The sequence below is a fragment of the Papaver somniferum genome, chromosome 4, assembly GCF_003573695.1.
Source record: "Papaver somniferum cultivar HN1 chromosome 4, ASM357369v1, whole genome shotgun sequence".
Classification (NCBI taxonomy): Eukaryota; Viridiplantae; Streptophyta; class Magnoliopsida; order Ranunculales; family Papaveraceae; genus Papaver; species Papaver somniferum.
Genome location: NC_039361.1, coordinates 121,141,089 through 121,160,147, shown reverse-complemented (window position 1 = coordinate 121,160,147; position 19,059 = coordinate 121,141,089). Strand labels below are relative to the sequence as shown.

Genomic DNA, 19,059 nt, shown 5'->3' with positions numbered 1-19,059 from the left:
CGATCCTATGAACATGTGCAACACGTTTTTAGACATTGGAAACCGATCCTATGGACATGTGCAACAAATACAAGTTAGATACCATATATATGTGGGAACCGATCCTACTACCCAGTCAACCGAATTTTTGGAAAGCTAGTGTGACTAAATCCAGTACTCACATGGAGGTAAAACCAAAACTTGTTTTGGTAGAACCATGAAACCCATGATTGGTGATTGAGTGTTCTTGATCAATTACATAGTTCTTAAAGCCAGGTGAACCAATTCTAAACTTGTTTGGAAGTGTGGCAAATCGGTTTCAAGATTGTAAGTATGAAAGAGGACTTACAAAGTTAAGATGTCGACATACTTTGAACATGTGCAGTAACGCTTATCTTTTATTGTTCAAAGATATTCCTTAATAGCTAAAGGAAAAAATCCCGGATCGAAAAAAATAAGTTGAGAATCTTTTAATTAAGGTTTTTAATTTTATTTTTGGAAATTGAAATTAGTAATGTGCATTTACTAGTTGGAGATTTTCTAAGAGATTTTCGGTCAATGTTTGGACAAAGCATTTCCAGGAATTATGGAAACCGAATTTGGAATATATTGCATATCTTGAGAATATTTTCGGTTTTGGAAATTCCTTGGTGTCCAAACTTCCTTGGTCTATAAATATCAAAGTTTGCATTTCGAGTAAACTAATCCTCAGAGCCAGAAAAACTACCTAGTTGTGTTGTTACTGGTGGAGCCTCCTATCCGGAGAGGAAAGTAACCTAATTAGACGAAATATCTTACGACCGCTCAGTTTAAAGACTTCTTTGAGATTGAGAAGCTCTATTAGTATCGTTGGTGGGAAACTAGATAATAGCGATTTATTATTAGTTTTCGATTGATTTGATTGACTAACGGTTGTTGAACTTTGATTGAACCTAGTTTGTTTATGCTTGAGAATCTTCTCTTCTGATATAAGATTCACTCAAACTAGATCGAAGTTTTGACGGGGATCTTTAGACTGTTTGTAGATCTAAAGACGTCTTGTGATAATCCATTGTTAACAGACTCCGTTCTGTGCATGATTGATCACAAGAGATTCAAGTTGATTGTGTGTAGGTGTTTATTGAAGATATAAGAAGATTTGAAGACGAAGAAGATTTCTGATTTGGGTTCATAATCTTTGGTGTGCACAATACTTTTTTCGGTTAAAGAGGATCCAACTATAATCGGTTTATCCTTGTGGTAGATTGGAATTATTAGTTGAGTAGATCGGCATCAATATAATTCTTTGTGATTCAAAGTATTGATTGCAATATCTTGACAATTACTTTGGTAGTTGTTATTAGATAGATCTAAGGACTTGACAAAGGAGTTTATTGGGGTAAACAGAAGAGCCTTTTGTCGAACTCACATCACTTGGTTGAAAAGAGTTGCTACCAAACAAATTTGTTGTTCCTTTACTGTTTAGAATACGAACCAAAGGAATTGTTCCAAGTATGTGACTTATTACAAGTTTGAGGCGTGGGAATACAGACGGAACTAGGTAACCTATAGGTTTAGTTGCTTGGTCTCAATTATACGAGGTTGGTCTGATTTTGTATTGCGACTTAATCCTGAGAGTATTCAATTCTGGACAAGGTCCCGGGGTTTTTCTGCATTTGCGGTTTCCTTGTTAACAAAATCTTGCTGCGTCTTTTACTTTTCTATTTCCGCAATTATAATTGTTTTTATTATAATTAGAAGTAAAATACACAAACGTTAATTCCTATTTACTTGATATTAATCCTATTTTGTTTGGTTAAGTCCGAACCCTTTATCAAGTAAACATACTTCGTTGTTATATTGTCTCAATCTCGTATCCATAGACGATCACACAAAGTGTGAACCAATTAGTTGTATTGTCTCGACTCAGTCCACAGACAATCACTTTCGGAGAAAGGACTTATAGGTGGAAAATTTTTAGATTGAGGTATATTTGGGTACCCTCGTCTTTTCAATTGGTATCAGAGTAGGCAAACACGAAAAGATCTAACAATCTGTGTTTGGTGCGATCCAACCTATAAGAATGAACTCGAGTTCTCATGAATCGACTTCAATTAACAAACCACCAAGATTTGACGAAACAAACTATCTATGGTGGAAATCTGCTATGAGATCATTTCTTCAATCACGAGACTTTAATACATGGCTATTAGTCGTCGATGGTTATATTCGTCCAAAGATTGAAAATTCGGAAACTGAGTTTAAATGCTTAGTACATTTTTAAACGAAGAAAAGGCTCTTGCGAAGTAAAAATCAGATGGTTTGAATGCTATAATATATGAAAAAGCGGGGGTACAACAACCACATCCAATATTTCGATTAGCAATCTGTATGGACTAACTCCAATATACTTTCAAGAGAATCAACTAGACTCAATCTTAATAAAGTATATCAAGGATTTATATCTCTCTTTCTCGATTCCATTCTTACTCAAGCAAATAGTAATCTGCGAGTATAATTGAATACAAGAGAAAAAACTTGAACGGTACCAAAGACCAGTGTCCAAGTATTAATCAATTTCAATCAACAACCAAAGGTCGGATTTCCAATTGATTGATTATAACACACAACCTGTGATATTTCAATTGTATAACAAAATATAATGCGAAAAAGAAATAACACAGACACCAGAATTTTGTTAAAGAGGAAACCGCAAATGCGGAAAAACCCCAGGACCTGGTCCAGATTGAGCACACACTGTATTAAGCCGCTACAGACACTAGCCTACTACAAACTAACTTCGGTCTGGACTGTAGTTGAACAGCAATCAATCTCACACCGATCCAAGGTACAGTTCCGCTCCTTACGTTTCTGATCCCATCAGGATACTACGCACTTGATTCCCTTAGCTGATCTCACCCACAACTAAGAGTTGCTACGACCCAAAATCGAAGACTTTAATAAACAAATCTATATCACACAGACTAGTCTATGGTAATAGATAAATCTGTCTCCCACAGAAATACCTACAAGTTTGTGTTCCGTTTTTTGATAAATCAAGGTGAATAGGAACCAATTGATAACCTGGGATAATATACCCGAAGAACAACCTAGTATTATCAATCACCTCATAATAATCTTAATCGACGCGGCGAAAGAAGATATTGTGGAATCACAAACGATAAGACGAAGATGTTTGTGACTACTTTTATATCTTGCCTATCGGAGATATTAATCTCAAGCCAATCGTTACGATTATACTCAACACGATAGAATCAGCAAGACCAGATCACACAACTACAAAAAAGTAGTATCGGTCTGGCTTCACAATCCCAATAAAGTCTTTAAGTCGTTAACCTGGTTTTTAAGAAGAAACCTAAGGTTAAAGGAGAATCGACTCTAGCTAATACAACTAGTATCACACAGGAGGTGTGGGGATTAGGTTTCCCAGTTTCTAGAGTTCTCCCTTATATAGTCTTTCAAATCAGGTTTTGCAATCAATGTTAGCTTAGTAACAAAGCATTCAATATTCACCGTTAGATGAAAACATGATTAGATTCAAGCTAATATCTTTCAACCGTTAGATCGAAAACTTAGCTTGTTACACAAAAATGAAATGCACGATTTTAGGTTTGTGTAACCGTACCCAAACATGCACATTTGCTGGTTCAACAGTAGTTAACCAAATGGTTAGCCATATGAGCACTTTTATATCAACCATATTCTTCTTAACCATAACTAGTTCAAATGACTCAAATGAACTAGTTAGATTTGTTCAATTGTATAAATCTTATATAACTATACAAGACACAATCAAAATAAAAACGATTTGATTCACTCGAATCGATTCATGAGATTTATAGCCACGGTTTGCAATTTGCATTACTTAGTTAATATAAATATAAGTTCACAAATAATCGTCTTTAGATATAACCAACTCAAGTTCGCGGACTTAAGTTCCCGGAAGGAGTTCACAAACTCCAACAGATTTTCTCGGGATGAGAACCTCCGCCAGTTCGCAGAATGAGCTCGCAGCTCTTGTTCCGGTTTTCCTGATCAACAAAGTACGCATACTTTGGTTCAAGGAATAAGGACTTATACATATATGTTTTTCCACACAATGATTATATCCAACACTGGTTATATAATCTAAACTCTCATTTCAATCATTGAAACATTCTTAGAGGACGTTATATAGTTGTTATTCACAAACCATTTTTCGTCAAAGCCATTTTCAAAGTGATTGAAACATAACATGAATTTCGTCACTAGGTAAAGATGAACTTGGCCAAAGCGAAATATTACCAACACATATTTCGAGAAATAGATAGACGAGATAAACTCGGCTCGAATAACAAATGTGTATAATCAAAGTCTATATAGCAAAACGACTTTTGTCTCAAGATAGGAGATAGAGTAGATAGACTTTTAAGTGATAGATAAGTTCAAGTATCCACATACCTTTTAGTCGATGAAGTTCCACCAGTTCCTTGAGTAGTTCTTTGTCTTGTATGATGATCGCCATGGAGTTCTTGAGCTCAACTACACTTTCTATCCTAGTCCGAGACTTAGCTATAGTAGACTAGAAATCAAGACTTATAGTTTTGATCACTAACATTGACAAACATTCTTGAGATAGCAACGCATGCGAGTTCGACCGAGCATTACTCTAACAATCTCCCCCTTTGTCAATTTTAGTGAAAAAACTATCAATACATAAGGAATACAAAAATAAATGAATAAACTTTTGTAGCTCCTATTACACATGCCTAACCTTCAACATTACTCGAAATCTTCGTCACTTCCAAGTACTCCAATGATCCCAAAGGTTGTAAGTTCAGCATCATCGTTGTTGAAAATCCGTAGCTATAACAATGAGAAAACAAATATTCTCAATCATTGTTATATAATGTCATAGTATCATTATGCAGCATCAAAGTTCAGTTGTATCACAACTTCGACAACAATACTATGGTGATATGTATCACTCCCCCTTAGTCAATACTCCATCTCACATGGAAACCACTCCCCCTTACATAATGATCCGAAAACCATATGTATTTGTAGTGTGTACTACATATTAATTCTCCCCCTTTTTGTCAATAAAATTGGCAAAGGTACGAAAACGAGATCCTTATGAAATTTCCAAAAGAGACATTTCGTGACCAAAAGAAAGCATATATCAACTTGTTTAGATGCAATCATAAATCCTAAGCTAAATGCTTTCATCAAGGAGTTTATAAAGATACAAGATAACCCCTATAATATTCCACAGCCGCACTCCCCACAAAGATTTGGCAATTAAGCACAAGTTCAATTAAGAACTCTCCCCCATAATATGTCATCCCCGAAAGAACAACAAGAGCGACCTTAATTTCAAAAGAAATCACATAAGAATATGAATTTGAATCCAAAAATACTCAATTAGATTAATCACAATAGAACCCATAATTAAACTAATCGGAAATATACAACCAAATTAACCACAAAAAGTGATGAATTTAATTGATCATGCTCGACATTAGAAAACTTACGGAGCCTCACAGTATAACATAAATATATGGATCAGGGAAGATCAATACTGCGGAATATACAAGGATTCATTCTATTTTCAATCACTATTCGCACAATGACATACAATAGACATAATCCTTGTCAACAAAAGATTTTAACCTATCTTCCATCAATAAATGACATAATAGGCTTAACTTTTGTATTGTCAAAAGTTCACCCATTCTTTTATCAATACATGCATATCGACATATGAAAGACTTAAGTTTTGATAAGGTATAGGACAATCACAGTTCACGGACACAAACACACATATCTCATAACAAATTGCAATATATAGAATCATAAAGATTAATACTGCAAAAAACAATCTTTGCCCTTTTAAGGTAGAATCAATCTTTTTCGCACGGATTTACACCAGGAGTGGTTACCAAAAGCGTATAAAAATATTTTCTTAACAAAGAAGAACATACAAATTCATTAAAGACCATGCATTATAGTTAACATAAGATGATTGTGAACATTCAAGAATCCCATAGCAATGCGTACTACTGCCTATTCTTGAACTTCCTTCTTTGTGATTCACCAAAATCATTCTTGTAAAAGCTACAAATGAGATTATAAGAGAATTACTCTAATAATCCAAGTGCCCAAGTCCAACAGAAGTAGAACAAGTGCGACGAAACGGAGCAAATTACTCAAAAGCAAGATATGGGACAAATACCAACCTCAACTCATTCCAATTTAGGATTTGTCATCACAATTTTTAAGATAATTCAAAGAGGAAGAGTATGCAAAAAGAATGAGGTCATTCCGAGTTCGGACGACGAAGTTACGGCGAAAACAAATTTACTGAATATCGACGTTAAGTATGCATACGGCTTTGCAAACGAATTTTCGTATCCTGGAGCAGTATGCAAACGGGTATGCGTACTTAAACCCTTAGATTTTGATTTTAAATGATGTTATGCATACCTGGTATGTGTACCATGTAGTCCAAACATCCCGAACTATTATTTTCAAACCTAAACATTTAAGAACCTTAAACACATATCAAGTTATGTAGAAATGAACGATAAGCAAGATCATTATAAGTACTCTAAGCAAATAAAAACACAAATCTTTCTCAAGTTTATAGACATACTTTTTTATAAGAATCCAATTGAATTCTACAGCCTTACCGAACATAATCTGTGAACCCCTATTCTTGTGCTTCCCTCACCGTATACATACCAGGGCATTTCTTGGTGAGGATGCACTTCCAACACAATCAAGTTGTGTTGAGGTGAATAATGTCTTTATCACCATGGCGCCAAGAAAGAGTTTCTTTCCAACTACTCTTGCATCTTACAGTATTGAGAGAAACCCAAGGAACTGTTCTTATAAGTTTTACAAAGAATTTCCAGAGAGCACAAGAAAAAATGTGTTTCTGATTTCTTATTTTACACCTTATAAGAAACAGTTTTTGCAGATAATTTTCAGTTTCGCATAAGGAAATTCTTTTGATAAAAAGAGACATCCCAAATTCTTCATAAGAAGGGACAATACTATTATCTTGGTAAGATGTATCAGGAATTGAGCAATGAATCGATACATGCTTTGAGGTGATGCAGTCTAAAGACTGAGATTTAAACTCCTCTTGTAATTCGTTCAGTATGTTACAACCAATTGGATTACACAGAGGAGGAGCACGGCTCTGACTGATTATTAAATCAATATCAACCTCAACATGAACATTATTCATCATAACTAGATTCAGCCTATCAAGAGATTCTTGTTCTTTCTGGAGGTATACCTCAACATCAAGAGATAAGCTTTCTAGTTTCTTTTCAATCCCTGAGAACACTTCAAGGGATTTTAAAACTGGAGGAGGTTTAGACAGAATTTCTTCTACAAATTTTATTAAATCAGTCATGGAAGAGAATTCTGAAATCCCTGGATCTGGTGGTGCATTTATTGAGATAACACTACTGTCCATAGAGCTAGATTACTACAAACACAGACTTGCAAGATCTTTAAACGTGTTTTCCTGCTCTGATACCAATTGAAAAAGGCGGGGGTACAACAACCACACCCAATATTTCGATTAGCAATCTGTATGGACTAACTCCAATATATTTTCAAGAGAATCAACTAGACTCAATCTTAATAAAGTATATCAAGGAGTTATATCTCTCTTTATCGATTCAATTCTTACTCAAGTAAATAGTAATCTGCGAGTCTAATTGAATACAAGAGAAAACAATTGAACGGTACCAAAGACCAATGTTCAAGTATCAATCAATTTCAATCAACAACCAAAGGGTCGGATTTCCAATTGGTTTATTCTAACGCACAACCTGTAATATTTCAATTATATAACAAAATATAATGCGGAAAAGAAATAACACAAACACCATAATTTTATTAACGAGGAAACCGCAAATGCAGAAAAACCCCAGAACCTAGTCCAGATTGAACACACACTGTGTTAAGCCGCTACAGACACTAGCCTACCACAAACTAACTTCGACCTGGACTATAGTTGAACCCCAATAAATCTCACACTGATCCAAGGTACAATTGTGATCCTTACGTCTCTGATCCTAGCAGGATACTACACACTTGATTCCCTTAGTTGATCTCACCCACAACTAAGAGTTTCTACGATCCAAAGTCGAAGCCTTTAATAAACAAATCTGTATCACACAGAAAAGTCTATGGTAATAGATAAATCTGTCTCCCAAAGAAATACCTACAAGTTTTTGTTCCGTATTTTGACAAATCAAGGTGAACAAGAACTAATAAATAACCCGGACTTATATTCCCGAAAAACAGCCTAGTATTATCAATCACCTCACAATAATCTTAATCGATGCGGCGAAAGAAGATATTGTGGAATCACAAACAATGAGACGAGGATGTTTGTGATTACTTTTATATCTTGCCTATCAGAGATATTAATCCCAAGCCAATCTTTACGATTGTACTCAACACGATAGAATCAGCAAGATCAGATCCCACAACTACAAGAAAGTAGTATAGGTCTGGCTTCACAATCCCAATGAAGTCTTTAAGTCGTTAACCTGGTTTTTAAGAAGAAACCTAAGGTTAAAGGAGAATCGACTCTAGATAATACAACTAGTATCACACAACATGTGTGGGGATTAGGTTTCCCAGTTGCTAGAGTTCTCCCTTATATAGTGTTAGAGCACTGCTCGGTCGAACTCGCATGCGTTGCTGTATCAAGCATGTTTGTCAATGTTAGTGATCAAAACTATAAGTCTTGATTTCTAGTCTATTATAGCTAAGTCTCGGACTAGGATAGTAAGTAGTTGAGCTCAAGGACTTCATGGATATTCATCATACAAGTGGAAGAACTACTCAATGAACCGGTGGAACTTCTCGATAAAAAGGTATGTGAAGACTTGAACTTATCTGTCACTCAAAAGTCTATCTACTCTATCTCCTACTCTTTGAGACAAGAAGTCGTATGCTATATATATAGACTTAGATTATACACATTTGGTATTTCGAGCTGAGTATACCTCGCCTATCTATATCTTGAAATATGTGTTGGTAAGCGTTTTGCTTTGACCATGTCTTTCTTTACCTAGTGACGCAAGTCATGATATGTTTCAGTCATCTTGAAAATTGCTTTGATGGTAAATAGTGTAACAATTGTATAACGTCCTCTAAGAATGTTTCAATGATTGGAATGAGAGTTTAGATTACATAACCAATAATGGATATAAGTATGTTGTGGAAACACATATGTGCATAAGTCCTATACTGGAAGAATGGCTAGTAGCCAAGTCCGCGAACTGCCGAAGTTCTCAAACTCGAGAATTTCTGCTGGAGTTAACAAACTACTTACGTGAGCCAAGTCCGCGAACCTGCGAAGTTCTCAAACCCGAGAATTTCTGCTTGCGTTTGTAAACTCTATCCAGTACCTTAAGTCCGCGTACCTAGTCTACGAACTTGAGAAAGGTTATATATCTGAAGATGATTTTTGAACTTAAACTTATAAAGACTAAGGAATGATTTTTCAAATCGTGGCTATAAATTTCATGAACCGATTCATGTGAATCAAATCATCTTTGCTTCAATTGTGTCTTGTGTAGTACATGAGATTTCCTTGCAATTGAACAACTCTCTAACTAGTTCATATGAGTCATTTGAACTAGTTATGGTGAAGAAAATGGTTGGTATGAAATGATCAAATGGCTAACCTTTTGGTTGACTATTGTTGAACCAACAATGCACACGTTTGTGTACGGTAACAAACCTAGAAGCGTGCACTTCATTTGTGTATAACAAGCTAAGATTTCGATCTAACAATTGAGATATATTAGCTTGAATCTAAATCAGGTTTTCATCTAACGGTGGATAGTATTTGCTTTGTGAGCAAGGCGAAACCCTGATTTGAAGGACTATATAAGGGGACATCTAGCAACTCTACAAACTAATCCCCACACCTTACGTGTGATACTAGTTTGCGTGCTAGAGTCGGTTCTCCTTCAACCTTTGGTTTTCTTCTTCTAAAACCAGGTTAACGACTTAAAGACTTCACTGGGATTGTGAAGCCAGACCGATACTACTTCTATCGTAGTTATGTGATCTGATCTTGCATCTTCTATCGTACGAGTACAATTAGATTGATTGGCTTGAGATTAACTTCTCCGATATGAAAGATATAAAAAGTAATCACAAACATCTTCGTCTCATCGTTTGTGATTCCACGACATCTTGTTTCGCTACCATACGATAAAGATTGTTGTGAGGTGATTGATTAATCTAGGTTGTTCTTAGGGAATATAAGACTGGATTATCAATTGGTTTCTCTTCACCTTGATTTTATATCAAAAGACGAAACAAAAACTTTAGGGTTTCTCTGTGGGAGACAGATTGATCCTTTGATAGACTTGTCTGTGTAAGACAGATTTTTTTATTGTCAAAGCTTACGATTTTGGGTTGTAGCAACTCTTAGTTGTGGGTGAGATTAGCTAAGGGAACCAAGTGCTCAGTATCCTGCTGGGATCAGAGGCGTAGGGAGTACAACTGTACCTTGGATCGGTGGGAGACTGATTGGGGTTCAACTACAGTCCAGTCCGAAGTTAGCTTGGAGTAGGCCAGTGTCTGTAGCGGCTTAATACAGTGCGTATTCAATCTGGACTAGGTCCCGGGGTTTTTCTGCATTTGCGGTTTCCTTGTTAACATAATTTCTGGTGTTTGTGTTATTTCAATTTCCGCATTATATTGTTTTATCTTTATAATTGAAATAATACAGATTGTGCGTTAGATCATCAATTAGAGTAATCCAATCTTTGGTTGTTGATTGTCATTGATTGATCCTTGGATATTGGTCTTTGGTACCATCCAAGTTATTCCTTGTATTTGATTAGTACTCGCAGTTTCTATTTGAGGAAATCAAATCAAGAGAGAGAGATATAAACTCGTTGATGTACTTTTAATTGATTGAATCTTGTTGATTCTCTTAAAATTATATTCGAGATTGTCTATACATATTGCTAAGCGAAATATTGGGTGGTGTTGTTAGACCCCCTCTTTTTCAATTGGTATCAGAGAAGGAAAACACGTTTAAGACCTTACAATTCTGTGTTTGTAGCAATCTGACTCTATGGACAAGAGTACTATCTCTGAAAACGCCTTACCAGAAATAGAAGTTCCGTCTCGTCTAATTCTATTAAAGAAAAGGGTTCTACAATCTCGAATATAGATGAACCTTCTGTACTGACGAGACAGACTAACACTGACATGTGTACTTCCGATTACCTTTCAAATGTGAGCCTCTCCATTAATGAACGTGATTCAGCTGAAGAGAGTGAATTGATTCTAAATCTTGTTAGAATCCAAGCTGATAGATTCAATCGGTTGAAGCACCATGTCAATGTTCTACTTGGTGTGACAAGAGATTGCAAACCCAAAGGAAATTCTGAAGTTCATTCTTCATGTACGTCTCTTGAAGCTAGCCTCAAAAGAGATGCCTTGGAAATTGACCATCGCTTGAGTAAGCTCTCTATTCAAGGATGCTCAAATCAATCTAATATGCCAAGTACTTTTGACACAACTAAAGATGGTTCATGTTCAGAAGTAAAAACGGAAGCTCCTTCTAGTAAAACGGATATGTCTGAAGTCACCATCACTCAAGGATGTTGCACATCAAATAGAGGGAAGAAATCTTCTAACGATGATATTAAGACTGTACTATCTAATCATTCGGATGATCAGAAAGTATGTCTTGTCTGTGAGACAAAGAGTTCTGTTAAACGTAAGGGAACCTCTAGGTTGAAGAAAAACTCCTTTGTTCAACTTCAACACACCTTAGATTTAATTCTTAAAGGTGTAACTGACATTCGTATGACTAAACCAATTGATTTTCGTACCTGCCCTGTGTATGTTACCAGGAAAGTCAGTTCAATGAGTTCCTCGAACACACAAGTTCAAAACAGATGTCTTAATAAACATCGTCTAAAGGAAGATCGTGTCGTGGTCTCTGGAAATAACGTTGCTCTTGTTGAGAAAGGAAGTTCAGAAGAAAGAAGAAAAACTGATGAAATGAGAGATAATCTGAAAAACATAATTGAAGGGTATAAAGAATTCTCCAACAGGTTGTCCTCCTCCTCAAACCAAAATTATTCTGGTAATAACTCAAACTATGTCTCGTATTTTGATGACAGTAAGTTTTATGATAATTTCTCACATAAAAAGGAGTCCCTCTCTAGAATCAGAAGGATAAAGAGACTTGATCATAAACACAAATCTCTTGATGAGATCGTAGCTCATACTTGTGCTAATTAATCACAAGGTTTGAAGAGCTTACTCATAAAAACCCTGTTGAGTAAGATATGTTAATAATCATGTATATTTTTGGCATCCGCGTCTGTTGAGTTGAGCTATCTTCTTATCGTTTATAGCTAAACTATTGCAGATTTGTCGTGCTTAAAGTATTGTTATGTTTTAACTTGCTTCTCTTTTTCTTTAGGAAGTCCTCGGTTGAGTCTTGTTTCTTGCTACATCTATGCTCAAAATTGCCTTCCTGTGTTATGTAATTTTTCGAGTATTTTGCTACAAAAGTCCCTTTTTTTTTTGGGGGGGGGGGGGGGGGGATCATGTTTGTACTCGAACGGATAACCGTGTTCTGGCACGAGTCAACTGTTTGTAAACCTTAAAAGTCTTCCCTTCCTCGAGAAACCCTTAAATACTTACCTATTGAGTTACAAAAGTCACGTGCGCATACTCTAGGTTGGTTTCTGAGTTGTTCAAGAATGTCTTCCTCCTCGTCTTGCAATGGTGGTTTTTCAAAAGGATTCTTTGACAAAAGTTTTTTTATTGAATCAAAGAGGAAAAGAACCGCTTGTAGAATAAGATCATCCTAATGCTTCATGTTTCTTTGCCTATGTTCATGAAGATGCTGAGAAGGATGATATGATTTCTGCTGAAGTTGTTCATGACTTTCTTAAGTACTTTGGGGAAGCAAAACAACAGCTTGTCGATACTCTAAAAGGTCTTGATGAGTTAAAAACCGAGTTGGAAAAGGTTGCCTCTGACCTTGGTCTCATAAAATCTCAAATCAAGGATCTTCGCCAAGAGAATCATCTTTCTGATGATGCAAAGGAAGCTGTTGATCATATGCTCTAGGATCCTATGTTCTATGAGGATCATGAACCGTCCATCTGATCCCTGTCCGTGTTCAGGATATAGCTAAATTGTTTCTTATTGTTGCCTAGTATGTCTTCTTTTTGGCTTAGTTGGAAGAATAACTAGCGCTTTGAATAGAAATGATTGTGACTACACATAGCTATTATTTTTCATCTTCTTGTATTAGTTTTTAGGTTTATTGGTATTAAATTCTGAAAATATTTGGAGGATGATGGTTTGCAGTATTTAATCTTATGATTTGTTATATTGCAATTTGTTATGGAATATTGGTGTTTACGTCCGTGAACTATGTTGTCCCATATCTTGTCAAAAGTAAAGTCATTTGTGATCGGTATTCACGTACTGTAAAAAGAATGAATGGACTTTTGACAAATACAAAAGTTAAGCCTATATTGTCAATTCTTTGATGGAAGATAGGTTAAAATCTTTTGTTTTCAAGGATGATGTCTATTAAATATCGTTATGCAAATAGTGATGGAAGATAGAATGAATCCTTGTGTATTCCAAAGTATTGATCTTCATTGATCCATATTTTATGTATTACTGTGAGGCACCGTAATGTGTCTTATGTTGAGCACGATACAACTGAGTTGATTAATTTTTGATTGGCTTTGTTGGTTGTTCCATAAGGTATTTTACGTTGAGCATTTGTGAACGAAATTAATCATCTTGTTTGGTCATTTAGTTATTGCTCCGTAAGTTTTCTTATGTCGAGCAAAACAATTGACAATTAAATTGATTACTTTTGTGATTAGTTTAATTGTGTATTCCAATTAGATTAATTATGGGTTCTCTTGTAATTAGTCTAGTTGAGTATTCATACATTCCGTAAGTTTCCTTGTGTTGAGTATATGAACAGCTATCCTAATCATTTTCTAATGGTTATGTTAGTCATATGTTCCGTAAGTTTACTTATGTTGAGCATAATCAATTAAGTTGATCACCTTGTGTGTTTAATTTGATTGCGTATTCCGATTAAATTAATCATGGGTTTACTTGTGATTAATTTGATTGAGTTTTGGATATAAAAATCATTCTTATGATTTTGGTGTCCAATAAAAATCCTTTGTTTCTTTCGAAATTAAGGTCGCTCTTGTTATTCCCTTGGGAATGACATCAAATGGAGGAGAATTCTTTTGAACTTGTGCTTAATGGTCATATCTTGAGGGGTGTGCGGCTGTGGAATTTTAGAGGGGTTATCTTGTATATTTAAACTCCTTGATGAATGCTATTAGCTTCGGTTATATGATTGCATCTAAATAAGATGATGTGTATTGTTTTCTTTTAGTCATGAAATGTCTCTTACGGAAATTTCATTATGATCCCGTTCTTGTACCTTTGCCAATTTTGTTGACGAAAAGGGGGAGAATTAATATGTAGTTCACATTACAAATACATATGGTTTTCAGATCATTATATAAGGGGGAGTGGTTTCCATGTGAGATGCAGTATTGACTAAGGGGGAGTGATACATATCACCATAGTATTATTGTTAAAGTTGTGATACAATTGGACTTTGACACTGTGTAATAATACTATGACACTGTATAACAATGATCGAGACCAATGCTTTGACATTATTATAGCTACGGATCTTCAACAACGTTGATGCTAAACTTATAACCTTTGGGATCATTGGAGTACTTGGAAGGACGAAGATTTCAAGGAATGTTGAAGATTAGACATGTGGAATAGGAGCTACTAAAGGTTCATCATCTTTTTTGTATTTCATATGTATTGGTAGTTTTGTCACTAAAATTGACAAAGGGGGAGATTGTTAGAGCACTGCTAGGTCGAACACGCATGCGTTGCTATATCAAGCATGTTTGTCAATGTTAGTGATCAAAACTATAAGTCTTGATTTCTAGTCTATTATAGCTAAGTCTCGGACTAGGATAATAAGCGTAGTTGAGCTCAAGGACTTCATGGCGATTCATCATACAAGTGTAAGAACTACTCAATGAACCGGTGAAACTTCTCGACAAAAAGGTATGTGAAGACTTGAACTTATCTGTCACTCAAAAGTCTATCTACTCTATCTCCTACTCTTTGAGACAAGAAGTCGTATGCTATATATATAGACTTAGATAATACACATTTGGTATTTCGAGCCGAGTATACCTCGCCTATCGATATCTCAAAATATGTGTTGGTAAGCGTTTCGCTTTGACCATGTCTTTCTTTACCTAGTGACGTAAGTCATGATATGTTTCACTCATCTTGAAAATTGCTTTGACGATATATAGTGTAGCAACTACATAACGTCATTTAAGAATGTTTCAATGATTGGAATGAGAGTTTAGATTACATAACCAATAGTGGACATAAGTATGTTGTGGAAACACATATGCGCATAAGTCCTATACTGGAAGAATGGCTAGTATCCAAGTCCGCGAACTGCCGAAGTTCTCAAACCCGAGAATTTCAGCTAGAGTTAACAAACTGCTTGCGTGAGCCAAGTCCGCTAACCAAGTCCGCGAACCGGCGAAGTTCTTAAACCCAAGAATTTCTGCTGGAGTTTGTAAACTCTATCCAGTACCTAAAGTCCGCGGACCCAGTCTGCGAACTTGAGAAAGGTTATATATCTGATGATGATTTCTGAACTTAAACTTATAAAGACTAAGGAATGTTTTTGCTGTAGCGCCCCCTAAGCTAGCAGCTGACTAATCCAAGATATTAACTAAATAAAGAGGCACTACGAATCTAATTCAAATACTTAAACATTCAATTAAGAAATCTGCTACAAAATTTATCCTAAAACTAACCCCGCTCAAAATATATATACATGAACTTCTCTCAAAAGATACATATATAATAGTCAATTGGTTTACAGATACAATAAACAACATAATAAACTTAGCGGAAGTTAACTAATTAACGGAGTCAACACTTGTGGCTTTCGCTGCGCAACTCTGATCTGTCTCTGAAAACTGAAAGTGAGAATAATTAACATTTAACTTCTAAGTAATCATAAACAAGATTAAGAAAAACAATAATATTTTCCCAGACATTAAATAGTGACCAAGTCACTGAGATACACAAACACGAATACGGACAAGCTCTTTCTTCAAACAATGTATATTATGGTTGTGCAGTTCCGAACTCGCAAATCCACACCTAATCGTAAATATGGATGTCGACAATTCCGAACTCGCAAACTGTCGACCAATATATCATAAAAGCTCCAGGTATAAATGTGAAAGAGCATATCCTCGCAGAAGTAAACAAACATGTATATGGACAAACTGCTTCTTCAAACAGTATATACTATGGTTGTGCAATTCCGAACTCGCAAATCCACACCTAATCGTAAATATGGATGTCGACAATTCCGAACTCGCAAAATGTCAACCAATATATCATAAAAGCTCTAGGTATAAATGTGAAGGAGCATATCCTATATACCACACGTGGAAATTCTCATTTCCCATAACAATTCATAATGACATACCTTACAAGTCCTTTCCATTTCATGGAAAGATTCAAAGAATCAACAGAATTATCATAATGTAATTTAAATAAAACATGAAATGCATAGACAGACAATGCATGGTTTGTTAAATATAAACTTTTGTAAAAGAAACAACAATGGTTACAAAAGAGTCAAATGTATTCCCACCTCTTTTGATGAAGCCACGCCTACCTCGAGATCCATGATCCACTGGTTCATTCTTTAGATCGATCGTTGTTAATAACGACTAACTGTTAATCACACAAGAATTCTAAGATTCTAGCCAAAATGGCTCACACAAGTATTATACAAGTCAGACTAATGGTTCCAAGCCCATTTAGGACTTTACACCTTTTCATTCTTTGTCTTTAGCATAGATAAGGTTTATTAATTCAATTGGGTTGATTCTATAGTCCATTGTCTAAGTCTTATGAACATCTACAACTTTGTAGAAGGAAACAAAGTCTAAATCAGACCATAAGGGTTAGAGCTGGCAAACGGGCGGGACGGGGCTGGCTTGTGACCAACCCGCGGGTTACGGATTAATACAAGCCTAAGCTTGCGGGTTGAAATTCTTCACGGGTGGTCATTTATCCAACCCGTGCCCGTCCCGGGTAAAGCTCGCGGGTTCACGGGTGCTCACGGGTTACCTGGTTTTTGTTGAGTCAACTCGCCAGAAATCGATTTCTGGGCTATTTTCTTCCACATTCAGGCCATCTAAAGTTCATTTCCTACAAGCTACAACCTAAGTATCTAACATTCATCCAATTCATTTGGTATATCAATTCAAAAACTCAAAATTGCAAAACTAAACTAATTTTGCATTTAAATAAACACAGACACAGATACTATCATACTAGTCATTAGTAGTTTACTTTAGTACTTAAGTACTTTAGTTACAGTTACACAGTACTTCATCAGTTCATGATGATAATTGATAAATAATGAAAATAAACTTCCGAGACCGAGACTGAGACTGTAGATACCATTGTTTCTAATTTGTATCACCAAGTGCGACAATACTAATAACCACTTCCTGCACAAAATATATATTGTGTGGTTAATCAAAAAAAGTGTTAACTATCAAAAAAACATCTCCAATCTCTTTTCTATGCAATATTTGGAGATACTGGTAAGTTGCAAGTCATTGAAAACTACAACCACATACAATTTCATGATAATTAACGGTTGCTTAAGTTGCAAGTCATTGAAAAGAACAGGGTGAAGGGAAGGTACACACTACCATAAATGAACCTAACTACAGAGCACTATGATGTGTATGATAAACAGAAGCAGCGTAAAAGAACAAAACAGAGGAATGGTTACAAGAATGCCTGTAATATACCTCTTCGGCAATTAATACTTACACTAAACCAATTATAAAAGTTGGAATTACATTTCCATCACAAAAAATCCATTGTAACATTGCATAATGCTAAAAACCAAATTGGACACTTCACATAAAAAAAATTCACAATAGTCCACAACTGTGGCTACTAACTGGTTAAACCACTAATACACAAAGCATAGAGATCCTAATAGTATGCATGATCAATGGAAGCAGTTTAAGTTTAATGTACAAAATGAGAAACAAAAGTGCAAGGCACATACCCGATGCTTGAAACGTTGAGGTGGGTCACGGTTCCTCCTCTTCTCTCTAGAACGAACTCTCACCACATGAGAATGAATAGCACAGGACACACAGTAAAGCATCTTGGCGTACAATTTAGGCAAAGTGTATCCTACACATAAAGAATCAATCACCCACCCAAAATCAAAATCAACCTATAAATCACAGTAAACACCCAAAATCAATCCAAAAAACAAAAAAAATCATTTCCAAAAAACACATACCATCATAGACACAAGCTTCCTGAACATCTCTAACAGCAGCTTGTTCAACGATGTTCCTCACCAAAAATCTCTTGATTGCCTTATCCTATTCCAAATCACCACCACCACCACAAAAAACAACTACTGAATCAGAAAATCTACATCCATTCATATCAGATCCCAAGAAAAAATCAAATCAAATCTGTGAAAATGAAATCAATTAGTTACCACAGTTTGAACAACGGATGAAGTTAACATGACCACGGCCATGTTTGTTACGACCACCATTCCATTGCTTAAACGTCTACAGAAATCAAAACAAAATCACCAGAAATTCAAAATCATAAACTTGTATAAATCAACATCTATCATGAAGATTGAAACATGATTTAGGGTTCATTTGATTGAAAGAGGGACTTACCATGTTGTGATTTGCAGCCGCTTCTTCTTCTTCCTCTGAAGCTCAACTTGAGAAATCTCTCCGAACCGAAGAAGAAAGATAGGGTTTTTCCGTTTTATACGATGGAAATTTGGATGACACGTAACAAGCTACGTGTTTCAGTTTCAGCAGGGTATGAAATTACGGGTTACGGGCCAACCCGCGGGTTTCACGGTACGGGCCGGGTTAACCCGTTTCTTCACAA

The 19,059-nt window shown here is 35.7% G+C and overlaps 1 long non-coding RNA gene across 1 annotated transcript; it reads right to left on the bottom strand.

Annotated features, from left to right (window-relative positions):
• Positions 1-18,233: 18,233 nt before the first annotated feature.
• LOC113274240 lies at positions 18,234-18,557 on the bottom strand. The gene is made up of 2 exons (XR_003322889.1): positions 18,437-18,557; positions 18,234-18,324 (listed from the first exon to the last, which is right to left on the bottom strand). It is a non-coding gene; the product is annotated as an uncharacterized LOC113274240 (long non-coding RNA).
• Between the last annotated feature and the right edge of the window lie 502 nt (positions 18,558-19,059).